Source organism: Melospiza melodia, unplaced genomic scaffold (assembly GCF_035770615.1).
Source record: "Melospiza melodia melodia isolate bMelMel2 unplaced genomic scaffold, bMelMel2.pri scaffold_47, whole genome shotgun sequence".
Classification (NCBI taxonomy): domain Eukaryota; kingdom Metazoa; phylum Chordata; class Aves; order Passeriformes; family Passerellidae; genus Melospiza; species Melospiza melodia.
In genome coordinates this window covers 797,632-816,897 of record NW_026948793.1, presented here as the reverse complement: position 1 = coordinate 816,897, position 19,266 = coordinate 797,632, and the positions used below count along the sequence as shown (strand labels likewise).

At 47.3% G+C, this 19,266-nt stretch overlaps 1 pseudogene; it reads left to right on the top strand.

Moving 5' to 3' along the window:
- The first annotated feature begins 11,319 nt into the window (after positions 1–11,319).
- Positions 11,320–12,447, top strand: LOC134434757 (cytochrome b-like; annotated as a pseudogene).
- The last annotated feature ends 6,819 nt before the right edge of the window (positions 12,448–19,266 follow it).

Here is a 19,266-nt window from a genome sequence, read left to right as displayed (position 1 = left end):
GAGACAGGAACAGGATCAGCCCTTCAAGGCCAGGCTGGGTCCAGGAGCAGAAGGCCAGCACCCTGCTTTGCCCCCAGGCAGCCCTGCAGAGTCAGCAGCCCCTCCTGCCCAGGGGCTGAGGTGCCCGAAGCTGCCTCCCCGCTGTGCAGCTCTGCAGAGCCCGCGGGGCGCAGGGTCCTGGGCAGCCAGGGCAGCCCGGCTGCCTTGGGGCACAAGGAGTGGCCCAGAGAGAAGCTGCTGCCCTTTGCTTTGGATCTGTTCCTCAGAGTCTTCTCATTAATCCACAGTGTCTGATGTGTTTTCCTTTCCTCTCCCAAATTTAACACAGCTTTTTGAGAAAATTGACTGATGTAGCTGCTGGTGGTGGTGGTGGTGCTTTTGTCTGCAGGTGAGGGCAGGTGATTTGGACCAAGGACAGAGTCCATTGTTTACACCCCAGCCTTTGCCATGTCAAGAAAACCATTCCCAATTGGGCTACCAGTGCTGAGCAGTTTTCCTAGGTTTTGGAAAGCTACCACCTTAAGAAACCCAACAGATTTTCCTCCAGGAGGACACCAGCAGTAGCATGATGCCAATGTTTTCCGCCCCTTTTCTGTGTCTTTTAAGAGTTCGGCAGTGCCCAGCAGGAATGAAATGACCTGTGATAATGTGATTTGACAGCTCTCTGTTGTTGGTTGCCACATGAGTGTTCATGACAAGCTGGACACCCCACTTGTGGCTCTGTCAAGTTAAATTGATCCCAATTGTGTGCAAACAGCAGCCCTGAGATGCTGAGAAGAGCAGGCACAGTGGGTGGGTGTGCATGCACACACCCAGGGGCTGACTGCTCTGTGGGCAGATGGTTTGGCACTGTTGTGAATATTCACTTTCCCAAGCTGAAAACCTATTTCAAATATATATCTTAAATGAAAATATATATCAAAAAATGAAATTGTCCAAAAATAAATGTGCATTAAATTTCATGCATATTATATATTATATATTTTGATTAATATAATAATAACTTTACATAGTATAATATAATATAATAGAATGGAATAGAATAGAATAGAATAGAATAGAATAGAATAGAATAGAATAGAATATATATAATATATTATAATATAATATATACATGAGATCATTTTTGAAGCCATTGCTTGTGGGGGATATTAGATGATCTCCTAGTGTTTGTACATTTTACTTTCTGCTACTGCTGATCCTAGCAGCAACTCCCTGTCAGTTCTTCCAGGTCACTTTACACAAAGGGATTCCATCATTTCAGTGCATGTGAGAGCTTGGCACTGAAATGCCAAGTTGATTCTCAGCTCTCCAGCCTCCTTCTGGATTTTGGGGCATCTCAGCACTTGTGTCCATGGTCCTCCCTTCATCCCCAGCCTGCAGCAGTCACAGTTGCTGCTGCCTCCCCCTTGCTGCAGCTCATTTGCCAAAGTGCTGCCAAAGGCAGCAGAGCTGGCTCAGGATCCCTGCTGGCTTCTGGTCTTTGGGATGAGCTTCAGGGGGACACTTGGAGCACTTTCCTAAAGAGCTGCCCGTGGGATGAGGGATTTGTCCTCCCCGGGTGGCTCCTGCTTGGATTCTGTGCTCATGGAGCCCCGGAGTTTTCTCAGCAGCCTCTGCAGCGAGTTCTGAGCCAACGTGGGGCTCTGCTGCCAGCCCAAATCTGCGCTTCTCCTGCCCAGCCTGAGTGCAGGTCGGGCATGTGCTGAGCATGGCTGGAGATTTGCATGGCCAAAATCCTCCAGCATTTACATCTGCCCATGGCTTTGGGTAGCACAAATCTATACTTACTTCACTTGAAACATTGCATTTATTGCAGATAGTTACACCCGCACTACTAATGCACAAATACACAAACATTAATTCATGTTTAAATATGAAATTTATTTTAAATTGCAACAGCTTTGCTACCAATATAGAAACACAGAAAATATCAATTTATGATTAAAATCTAATTTATTCTGAGAATTGTGATATGTAAATATATATAGATATCAAATTCAGTGGAAAAAAAATTACTTTATTGCAACCCTCTGCAACAACTCACTGTACACAAATATTGAAGTTACTGAATTGAAGTTTAACAATTAAATTCATTACATATTACTACAACCGTACAGCCCATATACAAATACAGAAACATCAATATCCCTCTCTAAAGAATCTCAAATCCAGAACTAAATAAATAGAATTTAAGAAATATACAACTCTATACATAATAAATAGAAGTAAATACATATATAGACATAACAATTTAGAGATGTAAACATGCATTACATATTTAACGACATATAACATGACTATATAATACAAATATAACAAACCTGTCTATAAATGCACAAATATCAATGGACCAATAAAAAAATCCATACGACCTCGCTATAGAAATGCACAGCTACAGAGCTGTATAAGTATGTAAACAGATGAATATACACGCATCAGTATAACAATACACACACATAATATCCCTATACAAATATCAGTCAGTGTATGTAAATATCCCTATACTTGTAACCATCCAAATCTAACTACACATCCAAAAACAGCGCCAGATCAGGAGGGATTGCAGCCGCCGATGTTCCCAGGCTCTCGCTCGGTCTCCTCCTCCCGAGCAGAGCAGCTCTCCTGGACAGGGACAGCAGATGGGACATCAGGCAAGCACAGGGAACACTGAGTGAGTGTGGGGATGTTTCCCTTGGCAGCAGCTGCGCTTCCATCAGGGCAGAGGAAATGTCAGAGCCTCCCCAGGAGGGTCAGAAGGAAAAGCAGCCGAGCGGGCCAGGCTGTGGGGAGCTGTTCACTTCTTTCTGGCATCCCAGTTGCTCTGAGGGAACTCCCTCATGTCACGTTATTGAACCACCTCTGCACTTACCAAGACTGTGGCCCCCAAATCAATCAGCATTTATGTCTCCAGCTGCTTGCACCAATGACAGGGAATGTCCTCTAACAGTGCTGGGGCACAAAGTTACCTCGCACAGGTCACCTGACAGGGCCTTGTTCTTTCTGTGCTTTCTGTGTTTCTCCTTACCTTCCACTTGGAATTGTTACAGCATTTCTTTTCCTTTCCCCTTGATCAGTGCTGAAATGTGTGTTTCTCTTCCAAGTTTCAGTTTGTTCAGTGATCCTGTCATGCCTTTCCTCAGAAGCTTTTATCATGGAATTGAGTGTTAATTTCCACAATTTTGGTGATTTTCTGTGAGATTTATGCGAGTATCCTGTTCATTGGGTACCATTTAGGAAGGTACAAAAGAGAAAAAGGATGTCCTGTATGTCAATTCACTAGTGGAATATTCATGGATAGAGAGAGTGATTAGCTGAATTTTACATCTACTCCTAACCTGAAAGTGCAACAGGTAATTTGGGGAGAAATTAAAGCCTGATTTCTCCTTCTACCAGCCTGTATTCAAATGTAAAGTAAATAGAGCAGGGTGAGAATGTCAGTGTTCAGTTCCTGAAGTGCCTTATTAAGGTGTTCTTAAAGTAATGGACATAAAATCTGGGTGGGCATTCCTAATTTCCAGCCACTCATTGTCAATGTCATTGACTCTGAAAACAGCAGAGATGTGCACATCATACCTGATCAATCCATTTGGGGATGTTTTAGGTTCAGATTCTCTGAGTCTTTAGATTTTTAGATCTCTAGACAATGCTTCCAGGAATCTAAACAGCTTTCAGAAATTCAGCTTTTTTCATTTTTTCCTCAGTCTTTGCACTCATGGGCACCAGAGACCTTCAGTGAATGGATTCTACTCTAATGCATCTCCAGGCTGGATCTCCCAGCTGTGTTCACACTGGTGGTTTGTGTGTCTCTTCTGCACAGTGCAATTTTAAAATCTTCATTCCTTATTATCTCTGCCCTTCTTTTTCTGTTTTAGCTTGCAAATGCATGCAAATGTATCAGAAATGATACATCTAATTTCTGATGCATCAGTTCCTGTCTAGCAATTTCATTTTATCCTGTTCTGATGTCATGCTAGCCTTCTATGTTTTATTCTAAGTGGACTCCTGTTTTCTTGCATGTGGAAGTTTTACAATGCAATGCTCTCATTCACCTGCTTTCATGAAACCCTTCATTAACATTAGCACAAGTAACTGTGTGATTCCCTTCTGCTTTGTAGAAGATTTGGGAAATTCAAGTCCTGCTCAGCTACAGAAAAACATACATGGTGCTTGGTAATTCCCCTAAGAGCTTAAGTTAATGGTAAACAACTGTAGCTTATTCATTTCACAGAAATTGGGAGAAAAGACATTGCAAATATTGAGAAATGTAGTGCAATAATGATGGGCATCCCTCAGTTATCCGGACAGACAGATGTCACTGGCAAAATTCCCTCTTTTCCAAAGGTTTTCATTTGCTTTGGCTGTGCTTCGTATGGCTGCAGGTCACATTTCCCTTGATTTAAGGAAGTATCTTGGCAGTTACTCTTGGTGATATATCTTGCTAATTCTACACTTGGAGGAAATACTCAGTTCTGCAGTCCTTATTACATGCCCTGTTCTAAAAGATGTCTATGCTATTTTCCCTCTCTCTGTGTTTTCACACTTGTTCAACAAGGTTTTCTTTCTAAGAATATTAATCACAATATCCCAAAGAATTAAAAAATGCTTAGGTATTTTTTCCCTTAGTATTTACTAAAGAAAAACAATAATTAAAAAAAACCTGTATGCATGTAAATCTGGATGTAAAATACAAACAGAAATAAACTTGAGAGTTGTCCCAAAAACCTTAAGAAAAAACCCCCATGTAATCTATAAAGCCCAGAGTATTCATCTACAGCATACAAAAATGGGCATGTTGTGGAAGAGAAAATTTGTGCAATGGTTCCGCACAGAATTCTATGCTTTCAGGCTTTTTGCCTTTCAGGGGCAGTGCCATTCTCTGAACTGTAATGCTCCGAGCATGTTCTGCTCACCGTGGCAGCTTTCTGCTCTGCCCTGGTACAGATCATCCTCCCAGCAAAGGGACAGTGCAGCCACCGCAACTCGCAGCACCTTCCCACACAGCAAGAACCTGAAAGACAGAGATGGCTTTCACCAGCTGCTGCGGGTTCTAATAGTGCCACCTCTCAGCTGCTGAAAGCCTGAATTTCTGTGTTGCAGTGTGTTAGTTTATTGAGTCAAATGTTCTGTTATATAGTTGTATGTTCAAGTGTTCCCCGCGTTATTACAGTTAGTCTCTCCCCTATGTTATGCCCTCTTACCCAAGTGTCCGTCAAGGAATCCCCTCCCTCCTCACCAGATTTTTCCCTGTCAAGACAACCTGGCCCCTTTGCCCCATCCCTCAGCCCAAACCCAACCCTACCCTTTGTTCCAGAAAGTTCCCTGTCTCTCACCCTAAGATCCAATCCCTATCCCAACGCTCTCTCTTCCCCTTGATTTGATTTGTTGTAGCCCTCAAAACCACACCCCAAGAGTCGTTTATTGTTTACCATATGGTGTCCACCACCTGTTTTGAAAGATTTTAAAAACCCATGCACAAGGGTGCTGGAGGTTCTTTCAACATCTGTTCCCTTTGGGCATTCTCACCTACCGAGCCTTCCCCCCGCCTCTCCTGATGAATTTGCTGCCCTTTACACCGCAGAAGAGTCTCCTCTGCTTCCTTCACTCGGTCCTCCAGGGGTCTCTACTGCTGGGCATTCGGCCTAGAGGTTCTGGCTCAGGCAAACCCTAACCTAGCCAGTTCCCCGCTCTTGCCATTGTCCCTGGAGCATCACAGAGCTAGCCAGGGCTGCGGAGGGCAGTGACAGTGACCCATGCCCTGGCATGTCACAGCCCCCAGAGCCACACCTGCCAGGCCACAAGCCCCAGCCCTGGTGCCCACTGCAGCCTCAGGAGCTCCTGGGCATCCTCACCCTGAGTGCAAAGGCAGCCTCAGGAGCCCCCCAGGGCGCTCTGGATCCAGGCTGCAGACACCCTAAAGCCAGCACTGAAAGGGACATGGATGGGGACTGCAGCTGGATCTTGCAGTGCTCACCAGCCCTGACTACTCTGTAACTGAACCCAAACCTCATTGGCAGCACTGTGAGCACATTGATCCCGCTCGCCTCTCCTGGAACGTGGTGTTCTCACATCCTACACCAGCCCTTTTGCAGGGAGTGACCAGCTCCCAGCTGCTCTGCTACCCTGGCCTTACTTTCTCTTTGCCAGCCATGAACTTATCGGAAACACTCCTGAGAAACCTAGCACAACATTTGCTTCTCAGGAGCTCTTTGGCAAAAAAACTCCACTAATCCCTAGTTCTTGCACAGAGAAGGAAGTCCTGACATAAGGCACAGGCACAGGTAGGGCTCTGGCATATGAATTCTCGAGTCGCAGGATTCCACCCATTGTTGTTCCTAGCTGCTTTGCTGATACTTTAGAGCCAAGTTCTGGACAGGGGGTGCTGCTGACAGGGTAGGAAAATTTGGAGAAAAAAAGGTGCAGGAGACAACAAAAAAAAACCAAGGGAGAAAACCCTTAGAAATACAGAGCACAACAGAAGTCCTTGGAGATGGTTCAACAGAAAATGCCAGCAGCAGTGAGCAGAGCCCAAGGTTGCTCACTGCCACCCCAGGGGCTCCTCAGTCCCCGGCTGGTTTGTGTCTGATGCAGCCCTGCCTGGAAAGGGCTCCAGGCTCTGGTGTTCCCAGCTTGCTCCAGGCTACATTCTTAGCAGCACTGAAAGAAGAGGTGAAACAAAGCGCCATTTTCTGTGCTGCCTGCAAACTCTTCTCCTTCAGTGCCACTGCCAGAGATCATCCCTCTGTCAGCTTGGCACTGTGCCTGCTGCATCCTCGTCCCTGTGCCTTGCATCAGCTCCTGCACATCATCAGCACTCCCTGCCCGCACATCGTGAACAGAGAGAGCAAGGAATGCATTTTCTTGGCCTTTCTAACAGACACAAGAAGAATGAGTCCAAATAACTTTGATGTTTCTTCCTGCCCTTCTTTTTGCTAAGTCTTTTCTGCTTTAATGCAAAAGCCTCTTCGTACATGGATGGAGTGATCTGGAATTGGCAGTTGCTTCAGGGTGTCAGGCACCATGGCAGTTTTCTCTTGTCTCTGATGAGGATTTGGTGAATTTTCCATCGGTCACTTGGTGGTGTCACCATGGGCTGAGCTCAGCGGCCGACCCTGCTGTCCCCATGGGATGCATTGGGACGCCAAGCCCCTCAGGGCTGGAATTCAGTGTTGGGCGGGCTCGGAGCGCCCAGAGCCTGGGCCCGTGAGGAGCTGCTGCTGGCGCTGGCTGTGCTCAGCCCGCTGTGCCGAGCAGCCGCGGCCATGGAGACACAGGCGGGAACTGTGGCCGAGGCCGGCAGGCGGCCCGGGCCGGCTCTCAGCTGCGAGGACGCCAGCAGCCTGTGCCCTGAGGCCGAGGCCGTGGCGGGCGGTTTGCGGGCAGGGCTTTTCCGGGCCGGCCGCAATGTGCTGCCTCCCGTGTGGGCCCGGCTGTGGCAGAGGCAGGCGGGAGCGCGATGGGGCTGGCAGCGGCAGGCAGAGGCCGCAGAGAGCAGCAGCCCGGCCCGGCTTGCTGCGAAGCGGCAGGGAGCTGCCGGGCAGCCCTCGGCCGTGTCTGTGCGCACAGGGCAGGAGCAGAGGCCGGAGCAGAGGCAGGAGCCGCGGCAGGAGCCGGCCATAGCGGCAGCTCGCCGTGCCCAGGGCTGCAGCCGCAGCTCTCCCCTGCCGGCCACAGCAGCAGCCGCTCGCCTCCGAGGCTCCGGCGCTTCCCGAAGACGAGGGGCCCGGCCCCCAGCACTCCCTGGAGCCCCGCAGCGAGAGGAGCCGCCGGCGCCGCAAAGGGCAGCACAGAGCGCAGGGTGAGGAGGAGGACGTGAGGCTCGCTCTGGGCCGGGCTGGGGCAGTTCTGCCCTGTCAGCCTTCGCCTTGAGCCCTTTGCTTCTTTGCCATGAGCCCTGATCCCCGTCCTTGGCCAAGGGCCCCCACAGCCCTTTCCCGGGCTGCAGGAAAAGCTGCATCAGTCACAGAATCACGGAATCACTGGCTTAGAAGACAGACACTTTAAAAATTATCGAGTCCAAACTATGGCCTAATACCTCAACTAAAGCACGGCACCGAGTGCCCCATCCAGTCTTCTTTTAAAGGCTTGCATGGATGGTGAGTCCACCAGCTCCCTGCAGGGGTCTGTCTCAGGAAGAACCAAGATACCACTGGGGCCTTTTACCCCCTGGCGCTTGGAGCTCTGGAAATTTGTCTTACTGCTTCGGCAAAGGCCATGGAAGAGGACTGGGAAAAGTAGTCACAAATCGAGTAGCCTACAGAGCTCTAAATTGATGTGCAAGGAATACAGAAAAGACAGAAAAGAACAAAGGCAAAACCCAAATGGCATCAGCAAAGTCTTGGGCATGAACACATAGCTGCAAAGGGTCTTCTCAGCCCTATTTCTTTGTATTTCTGGGAACCAGATGAATCCTGCTTGAGCCTCTGGGGAGATGGGTTTGTGAGGAAAAAGTTCATGTCTTTTTTCTCCTTGGGGCAGCTCCTGTTGCTAGCATCAGCTGAGCCTCTCTCCAGCCTGATGCCTGTTCTGATTGTTGCAGCAAAACAACTGATGGCAGACAGAAGACACTGACGCTTGCAGAGATGTGACTTTTTCCAGTGCCAGCTGGGAGTGGGAGTCAGAAGAAAAACTCGTGAAAGCACAACTCCATTGGAAGATTGCCTTCCTTTTCATTGCGTAAAGAAGCTCTAGATCCACTTGTGAATTGTCCGTTGTTCATTAAGGATGGGAGGTTCTCTTTCATGATTTTTTTCATGTGCTTTGGAAGCAGACCAAAATGCCTTTGGAAGATGGCCCATGTGGCAGTTTTTGCCCAGCCATGGTACTTGTGGATATAAGAAAGCAAGGGCAATGGTATTTGCAGCCAAAACCCAGCAAAGCTTGGCTCAGCCAAAACATCCTGGGGAGATAGAGGCCTCCAGCTGTTCCTAGAAATCAGCAGAGTTCCAGCCAAATGGTTGTATAGCACTAAGTGCAATCTCTTTCCCTGGATCAGATCTTTGCTCAGCTGAAGAAGCAGAAAGATCAACAAGGAGCTCCCAAAGGCTCATCACATCATTTTGATTTTGCTCATCTTGTGTAAGTTTGCAACTAAACATGTGCTTGCAGTTGAGCTAATGAGAGAAAAAAAAAGTAAATAGAGGCTTTATGGTAGGGCCATGATATTCCACAAGAGGAATCACTGGTGTGCATTTCATTGGACCTCTCTAAATCCTATAAAAGTATTGCAGCTCTGATTTAAAATAGACCAATATGAACCAACTTGGAGAGACAGAGACTAAAATGGCTTATGGGGTTTTTTTTAAGAGTGAGAAAAACTACCCGAAAGGTGTTGTTTTGTGACATTTTAAAATATACTACCTGAAAATTAAATCAAGGGTTTAAAACTGAGTGTTAAGGTATATGAATAATTAAAACCACAAAAATGTGCAGATATGAATGCATGTTTTCATAAAAATCATGAAATTATAGACAAAAAATCACATGCCCTGAACTACAATGCAAAGGCAGGTAGAACTGTACTTGAATGATCTCTTTTTAGATTGCTGGAGTTTTTTCCTTGTGAAGAGGAGCTAGGGTATTGCTGAAGAAAAGTGGCACCAGCAGGATGGGGCAGCGTGCCGTGCTCCGTGCAGAGGCTGCCAGGGGCTGCCCAAAGAGCGCCCTGCTGCAGCCAGAGCCCTCCTGGCCTGGGGCCCGGGAGCAAAGGGCCAGGGCAGCCACCTCCTCCTCGTCCTGACCCTGCCACCGCTCCCTGCTGCTGCTGCTGCTGAGGGAAAGAGAAGACTCTCCTAAGGCCCCATGAACGAATGCACTTACACAGCCCTGGGGATGCCAGTGAAGGAAACCATGTGTCACATAATGCATGTGTGACCAGAGTCACCAAACACCACCTAAACATGGAATTGTTGCACCTCTCTAGGACAGGCAGAAATTTAAAGAATTAACTGGGGACTTGAGGGCAGAAGAGGCTGGAGGAGGGAAGCAACTCTGAGGGGAAAAAAAAACACCATATCTGGAGGGGAAAACATCTCTGCCTGCTCAGAATTGGTCGAGGGAACATGTCTTCAATCCTCTCCAGAAAGGGATGCTTTAGGTGAGCTTTGCACCTCCAACTGCCTTGGACCAGAGCCAGGAAGATTCAATTATGTAAATGATAAATAGATAGATAGATAGATAGATAGATAGATAGATAGATAGATAGATAGATAGATAGATAGATAGATAGATTTCGTTACTGAAATCTCTCTTTACTGTCCTCTCTGTTGCTACAGATATCAGAACTTGGTAGCCAGTGCCACACTCAACTACAATCCTGAGATTGCTCTCCTGTTGCTTCAAAAAAGCACACTCTTGGGGAATGTGGAGCATGTAGGTCCTTACAGAAAGGGATCAGACCCAGAGCATTGCACTGGGAATTGCACTCTTTGTGCATCTGTGCTTGGGCAAGTTCTTCTCTTGGACTCGACCACACTGGTGGAGCTAAACTGGCTGGAATCAGAAACGCAGCCCAGCCCCTTCCAGCTCCTGTGACCTCTGAGGAGCAGCTGGAATGCAAGGGCGTTGACCTGCTGAATTCCCAAACACAACACACACTGATTCCCTGGGCTGCAAAAAGGCATGGGTACTACTAAGCTCAAAGTGATGTGTAAGGCCATACTGGCTGGCCTGGAACCACAACAGTTCCTTCTGCACCAAGGTCCCTGCACAGAATGATGTGTTCTCATGCAAAACTTCTGCATTCTCCAGAAGTGATACCTTGGAAATTAAAATTCTAGCAGACCCAGTCCCAGTGCTATAAAAGGGCAGAAAATAATGATGAAAAGAACTTCAGCTGGGAGAAGAAGAAAATGAACAGCCTCTTCCTCCAAGCAAAGAAACAAACAAACAAACAAAAATATATATACCCAAGAAAAAAAAAGGGGGAAAAGTAATTTCCAAAAGTGGCTCAAATATTTGGATGCACTGAGGAGATGCTGAAGGCTCCCTCACGAGGCTCCTGCTCCTGTTGTCCAAGCTAAAGCTTTCTCATCCTCACAAAACAAGCCCCCTTCACAAACTTCTCAACATCCCTAGGATACTTTAACCCCCTATCCCACTGCCTAAGTATAACCAACTTCCTCAAAGGAGGACAGAACATCGCATCCCACCTAATTGACCTCTCCTGATACAAAATAGTAGGTCCAGAGGGGCTAGCCAGCCTACAACTTACAGCAACCAAAACTGCCACCACCTCCACTCAGGCCTAATCAAAGCTTACTTAGGATCATTCACCTTATCCATTCTCATCATCCTTGTAGCCACATACAAAAAAAACTAATGGCCCTCAACCTTCGTAAAAACCACCAAATCCTCAAAATCATCAACAACGCCCTAATCGACCTCCCAGCGCCATCAAACATCTCAACATGATGAAACTTCAGGTCTCTAGTAGGCGTTTGCTTAATTACTCAACTCGTCACAGGTCTTCTGCTAGCTATGCACTACACAGCAGATACCAATCCAGCCTTCTCCTCTGTCGCTCACATATGCCGAGACGTACAATTCGGCTGACTCATCCACAACCTCCACGCAAATGGAGCCTCCTTCTTCTTCATCTGCATCTACCCGCACATCAGCCAAGGACTCTACTACGGCTCATACCTAAACAAAGAAACTTGAAACATTGGAGTCATCCTCCTCCTAACCCTCATAGCAACTGCCTTCGTAGGATACATCCTACCATGAGGCCAAATATCATTCTGAAGAGCTACTGTAATCACAAACCTATTCTCTGCCATCCCTTACATTGGGCGAACACTAGTCAAATGAGCCTGAGGAGGGTTCTCTGTCAACAACCCCACACTGACCCGATTCTTCGCTCTCCACTTCCTCCTTCCCTTCATCATCGTAGGCCTTACTCTCGTCCATCTCACCTTTCTCCACGAAACAGCCTCAAACAACCTGCTAGGCATTCCCACAGACTGTGACAAGATCCCCTTCCACCCATACTACACCATCAAAGACATCCTAGGATTCGTACTAATGCTCTCCCTACTCATCTCACTAGACCTATTCTCCCCCAGCCTCCTAGGTGACCCAGAAAACTTTACCCCAGCCAACCCACTAGTCACCCCTCCTCACATCAAACCCGAGTGATCTTTCCTATTTGCTTACACCATCCTCTGATCCATCCCAAACAAACTAGGAGGCGTACTAGCTCTAGCCGCCTCAATCCTGGTCGTATTCCTCACCCCACTACTACATACATCAAAACTATGATCAATACCCTTCTGCCCCCTATCACAAATCCTATTCTGAACCCTAGTCGTCAACGTCCTCATCCTAACCTGAGTAGGCAGCCAGCCAGTAGGACACCTCTTCATCATCATTGGCCAACTAGCCTCATTCACATACTTCACAATCATTCTAATTCTCTTCCCTCTGATTGAGGCAATTGTCAGTGGGCTGTTGCACACTCACAGGAGCCTTGCTTTTTCCACTGTGTGAGCACAGCCTGCAAACTTGCAGGGCAGTGTTAAAATGATTGAATGAATTGCTCCTTTGCTTTTCTCTGCCTATGGCATTACTTATGGTGCCTATTTTATGACACATTTCACAAGTAAGTAGATGTTTCCTCTCTACTTAGGTTAGGGTGTATCCTTACCTGGCTTTTGTACGTCTTCCTGCTCTTTCTTAGTGACTGAGTTTCTGATTTTGAAACAGAAAGAGCATTAGGATGCCACTGGTTTGGTAAAGCTCCTGTCAAGGCGTTCAGCTAAAAAGGGGGTGTCTGTAGCCACAGGGGCAGCTAGGTATATACATGCAAGTATCTGCGCTCCAGTGTAGGTGCCCTGGACACCCCAGTCAGGCAGATAGGAGTGGGCTCTGGCACTCAGGGCTTCCGTGCACCAAGGCAACCTTCTGATGTCACTACAAGAAGGTGGCAACCTTTAAGGTTTATTAAACCTTAAGAAAAGACTGTAAAAGGAAAGATTGCAGCACTGGGAAGTCTCCATGATTAGCAGCCACATGCTAATCTACAAAAGGGATACTCTGCTTTTTTACTTTTAGCCCCTCCCAATGTTTTGTCAGTCAGTTCTTTCTCTGCCGTCCAGTCGTGGAGATTACTTTCTTGCATCTTGATTGGAGGTCAATTGTTGTTACCCCCCGCCTGCTGGTCACAAGCCAGCCCTCCCCAAATGCCCTGACTACCAAGACTATTACAAGGGGGATAAGAAAGAGGACTATGGGAGGACATATTACAATAACAGCACTTTACATTTGAACATAATATCTATCCACATAATATCTATCTCTTAATTGTGAGAGCCAACTATTACATTACTCACCTATAATGCACAGAAGCAGGAGAGAAGGCACTGGGTTGGCATAACAGCTGAAATCATTGCTAACAAATCTCCCCACATATTTGCACCTTTATTGGACATGGCCAGGACTCCTGTGGATGTACATCTCTGCCTTTCTTCCCCTTTGGAAGCAGTCAAACTGGCAACTCGTGGGGAAACCAAGGGCTTTGTGGGGGCTGCATTGCTCTGTACACACCCAGGCCACCCGTGGAACAGAGCTTTGGTGCCTAAAAAGATCAACCAGAGGAAAACAGCTGGAGGAGGTTTCATTTGGACCTTTCTTAGTTGCTAACAGAAGTTGTCAAAATGAAAGTGGCCAAGCAAGGCCTGATCCCTGCTGCCAGCTCAGGGTTAGAAAGGAGGCATTACTTGATTTCAGTGCTGGGTGCACAGGGAATCACTTCCCTAAGCCCTGCACACCCAGCAATCTCACCTAGTAGTTTGTATCCATGGAACTAAGACATATTCAATACTTTGCTGAAACTTACTGGCTAAACATTACCTCCAATTTTTTGACATATTTCAATCACTTCTCAGAATTTATTGACATCAGAGTAGGAGTGTCCTGTAGCTCCCTGCTGGTCATTGTCACAGGTTCAGGTGACCCATGCACAAAATAACCCAGGACAAAACTGGGCTTGCAAAGCAAATTCATTCTATTAGTTGCAGTAGCATATAATACATACTGACCTCTGGATTCCCAAAAATCCACTGAACAGTAGAAGGAGTTGGAGCGCGGTGCTCGGCAGCAGGGGCAGGTAGGCAGTGCACTTCCAGGACATCCCCTGGATCAAAACGCTGTGCATCTCATCCTTCTCAACCCTTCAGCCCAGAACTAGGCCTTGTATCTCCTGCTTAGGAGTGGAATTTTACAGCAGGAGTTAGAGCAGCAGCTCACACATGCCTGGCGTGTGAGATGAGGCCATGATGGCTCAGGATGACTCCATGACTCCCTGCCACCAAGGGCTGCATTGTGCATTGTTCTCCTTTCAAAGCTTGACTGCTCACCCATTGACCAATCCATTGTTTCTCTTTCAAGGGTCATGGTCCCACCTGCTAAACAAGACACTTTTCTTCACTGTCTTGTCAACCTGCTCAAACATGGATCAAATATGGCAGGGCCTGGGACACGACTCCAGTTCCTGACACAGTCATTTGGGAAATATTCCCATTCCTCAAACTCTCCTTTGGTGGTCAAGAGCCTCCTAAAACACTTTCTTCCTTTTGAATGCATTCCAGCTACCTTCTTAGCAGGACCACTCTCCTTATTCTCAAGGCCAAGATAGCCACTTGCACACAGTAAGCACTGCAGTGGGGGAATACATGGTTCAGCACTCCTGTTAAAGCTAAAGGAATTCAAAAGACTATGCCCTGTTTGTTAGACTAAATGCCTCTCCTTCCTATTCTGAGAATCAAACACCAGTGTTTCATCAATACACCCTGCAGGTGCTCTTGCTGAGTGAAGCCACATTGCTGTGTCAATGAAGCAGCTGGGACTCAGTTTCCTCACGCAGGAAAAGCCAATTCTTTATTCACATAACTCATTTTTATACTGTTTTCACAGACTTGTGTTCAACTCCAACTGGCTGGTAGTTTCCTTGCCACACAATTTATTGCTTAGAAGGTGTATTAGTGTGTACATGTTAAGACTCTCTCTTTTTAAGACTCACTGTTACTCAGGTGATTACATTTTTCTTTCGTGGATGCTCATGGGACAGGTTTCTTGTTTATTACAGATGCAAACAGTTTTCTTAGCACAATAGCTTGTGCTAACTGCACTCATGACTATTCCCATGGGAAGTTAGCTGGCTGCACGTAGAAGATGGAACAGGCCAGCTGGGAGTTTACCACAGTGTGGTAAATAGGTATGATTCGTGCTGATAACAATTGAAACAAGAATCAATATTGATACAGTAATTAATATTTGTAAATATTAAAACAGGTAAAATTAGTAATGCCGAAGAAAAAGGGAGAGGAGGGGCACCATGCCCCCCCCCCCCGCAGATGTTCAGGAACAGGAGGAAAGCAAGAGATAATGGTTGCTAAAAATTAACAAAGAAGGAACTCTCTGGTTGTGTCCCAGGAAAATGCTAATTATAAGGGATTTATTGCCTTGATACTCTGTCGAAGGAAGGAGACCAGGACACCAGATGGTTCATCACAGGTCCAGTTTATTGAAGAAAGCATCAAACACTTATATAGCAAATAACAAGCTTATGAATATTCTGTAAGCCAAGCAATCTATTGGTTAAACTATACCATCAGCTCTTCCTCATTCCTTTGGGCCTACGTTCTCTACTTCTCACGTCTCGCTGTCCATTTCTTTATCATACTCAGCTAGGCCCAAGGACACGTTATCTTGCAGGTGCAAGATTTGGAATTAGCCACGGTCTTGTACTTTTCCATTCTCTAGTCAGCTAAATTCCCAACAGACACCTGCCTGCAAGAAGGCCTCTGCCCTAGTTAGGACATCTTTACCAAATTAATTCGGCTGTGTCCTCTCTCCTCAAGCCACTCTTTGACAAAACTCTCCACAGTACTCAGATGTAGTAATTATGTTAGTTTTGGCTTACATTGTATTGGCTTGGTGTAACCCAAAGGTTAATTAAAGGACACAGAGGAGGACTACAAAATCTTCATCAGAGGACCCCCAAAGACTTGTGCAACCACCAACCAAGTGGTGGCATATGGATGGTAAAGGTGATGATGAGGGCAGAGGTAGAAGTGTGAAGAATCGAAAATGGGAGGAGACGGCATTGACACATGGCATATAAGGACGAATATTCACTTGGCAAGCTTGTATGTGATGTGGCAAGGGTCCCAGAGGCCTGCACTCCATACCCTGCAGTTATCTGTTGCTTATGCGCTATTATTAGAAACAAATTATCCCTTATTTTAATCAAATTCTATTCTATCCAATTTTATATTTTTATATTTTAAATATTCAATTAAAATTGCTACTACTTTTAATATTGTTTGGGGTTTTTTTTATGACGGGATAATTGGGCAAACATAACAATAGGTAGGCCTTATTTTATAAGGCCTTTCTTTTCTAATAACCCTACCTGTGTGCAACACATTATGATTTTTTTTCAGAAATTAATGAAGAAAATGCAAATTGCCTGCTGAAACCCTTCTGCCCCCTTCCAAATCAGTTTACTCCTCAAGCACATGCCTCAGGCACATCCCTGATGTGCCTCTCTCCCAGCAGCTCAGAGCTGCATTGCACAGCGCTTGCTGTGTGCCAGAGAGCACAAAGCAGGCTGGCCTGGTGGGCCTGAATATTTCTGCCAAACACTCTGCATCTCACACCTTTGCTCTGGCTCAGTGCAGAACTGCAGGATTGCAGGCGCTTCCTCCCAGACCTGCGTGAAGCGCTGGCTCCTGCAGATGGGCCCTGCCAAGCTGTCCCTGCCTCACGCTGGCCTCGCTTCCCTGGCACAAGTGCCGGGCCTGAAGGAGGCTGCCCTGTGCTCCAGCCTGCCGAGCAGCCCGGCTCCCTGCCCCAGTGCCCAGAGTGCTTCACACACTGCTGGCCTTTGCCAGGAGTTGCAGGGCAGCCGGCAGAAGAGGAGGAATCCTCAGCCAGCCCAGCGGCCCGTGGCTGCCCTTGGCCTTTCTCTGCTCCTGGGCACACTCCAGACAGCCAATGCCTCCAGGCTGGGCTGTGCCCAGCATGGCTGCGCTTCCCCTCGGCAGCAGCCAGCTGCCACCTGGGCTCTGAGAGCGGAGGATTCGCCCGCTCCCAGCAAGAGGCACCCAGGGCCCGGCTGCTGCCTCTTGCAGCTCCAAGGGCCTCCTTCCAGCCTGCCTCTGCCGGGGCTCAGGCTGCTCCGGCCTCTGCCGGGGCTCTGCTGGGGCTCCAGCCTGGGCAAGGCCGGGCCCGCTCTCACCTCACAGGCGCTGACAGCTCTGCGCCACAGGAGACCTTTCCGAGCACCCTCTCTGATCTTTCTGCTTTCTCACTTGAGCAAGGCTCTCCTCCAGCCAAAGAGATTATTGCATTTAGGGAGCCCCAATGCTCTCCAGTCACAGCTGAAGGCCTGCATCTGTAAAAGATGTTTGGGCTGCCCCATTCTTCCTGTGCTTTTGCCTTTAAATGCCCTTGCCCTTTCTGCCTAAAATAGAAGTACCAAAGATGGCCAAAAACAGACCAGTGGGCCATATTCCAAAGGCAGTGTGGTCTGGAGAGGATGAATGAAGAACATCCTTCCCCACTTTCACACCATGCCAAAGACACTGTTTCACTTTCCACCTTTAAGAAACAACAGACAATTCAGAAAGAATTCTCGAGTTTATTCGCAGAGTGAGAAGGAAGGGAATCTTCAAGGTGAGTTGTGGTTTCAGAAACTTTATTGATTTTCAATCCTACTCTGCAGTCCTATTAGACAATTGTACTCTAACCCTAACCCTTACCTTAACCCTAATCCTTATCCTTATCCTTATCCTTATCCTTATCCTTATCCTTATCCTTATCCTTATCCTTATCCTTATCCTTATCCTCATCCTCATCCTTATCCTTATCCTTATCTTTATCCTTATCCTTAATCTAATCCTAATCCTAATCCTAATCCTAATCCTAATCCTAATCCTAATCCTAATCCTAATCCTAATCCTAATCCTAACCTACAATCCTACTCTAAACTGATTGAGGAATAAATGGTCCTGATGTGATTGTCACATTCTTGTCTCCTTCCTCTTCTTCACTGAAACAATCAGTGGCACCAGGCTGGACGCAGGCTCAGCAAATCTTACAAATGGATGCTGCCCAAAGGGAAAAAAACCAGATGAACAAAAAACAATGAACCATGACTTTCCAAGCTCAGTGCTTCACAGGATTCCTCCTGCTCCTAGAAGGATGCAGGAAGAGGAACAATGGGGCTGTCTACACCTCCATCTTTATGTGCAGACTTTGCCATCACAGGCAAACCTGGCCCAGAATCCCCCTCATCCATTTATACAGGTGTCTTCATCTTGCTGAGATTTTAGCCCTGCCAGTGCTCTAGAAATGGTGCTTTCTGTCCTTGGAGTTTCTTCTTTTCAGGAAACTCCAAAGCCTCTCATTGGTCCCTCTCTTTGAAAGACAGGCACTGTGCTGATTCCCACAGGGAGAGAAAGCAGTGTCTACCGTTCCATGCCCTGCCCCTCGTGTGCTGGATGGCACCTTCCTTCCCAGCAGGGCCAGCCCAGTGGCACTGGGCCCTGCAGTTCCCTCTCTGCCACACAACCTGGCAGTAACCCTGGCACAGTTCCCGTCTGCTTGAGCGTGCCAGGAAGCAGATGGGGCTGGGACAAGTCCCTCCCAGCTGTCCCTGTTTGCATGGCAGAAACCTCTGAGGGTGGGCTGGGGGGCACAAACCAGGGCCCCTCAGAGGCTCACAGTGAGCCCCCCACAGCCCCTCCTGCCCACAGCCAAATCTCTGACTGCTCAGCTGGGACTGGCTTCCTTGGGTTCCTCCACCACTATTTCATGTCTCTGTACCCTGCATTGCTCTACTTAAATTCTTTTGCCATTACATAAAACTGAACACCCCACCAAATTACAAAAGAAGGTGACAGAAACAGCCAGAGGACCTCTCTGACTCAGGAAATGCAGAGAGAGGTGGGGTTGCTCAGTTTTGTCAAGAACAGGCCCCAGGGAGACTTTATTACCACTTTCCAAAACTTCAGAGTGGCTTTGAGGAAAGTGGAGGACATCTTTTTTAACAGGGCCAGTTACAATAGGATGTGGGTGAATATTTTTTAACACAAATAGGATCTAATCAGAACTTGTTTACTCGGAGCATGGTGTGACCCTGGCACAGCTTGCCCCAAGAGATTGTAGGTGCCCCATCCCTGCAACCATTCCGGCTCCAGTGGGAAAGGGCTCTGAGAAACTTGATGTCTTTAAAGATGTCCCTGCTCATTGCAGGACACT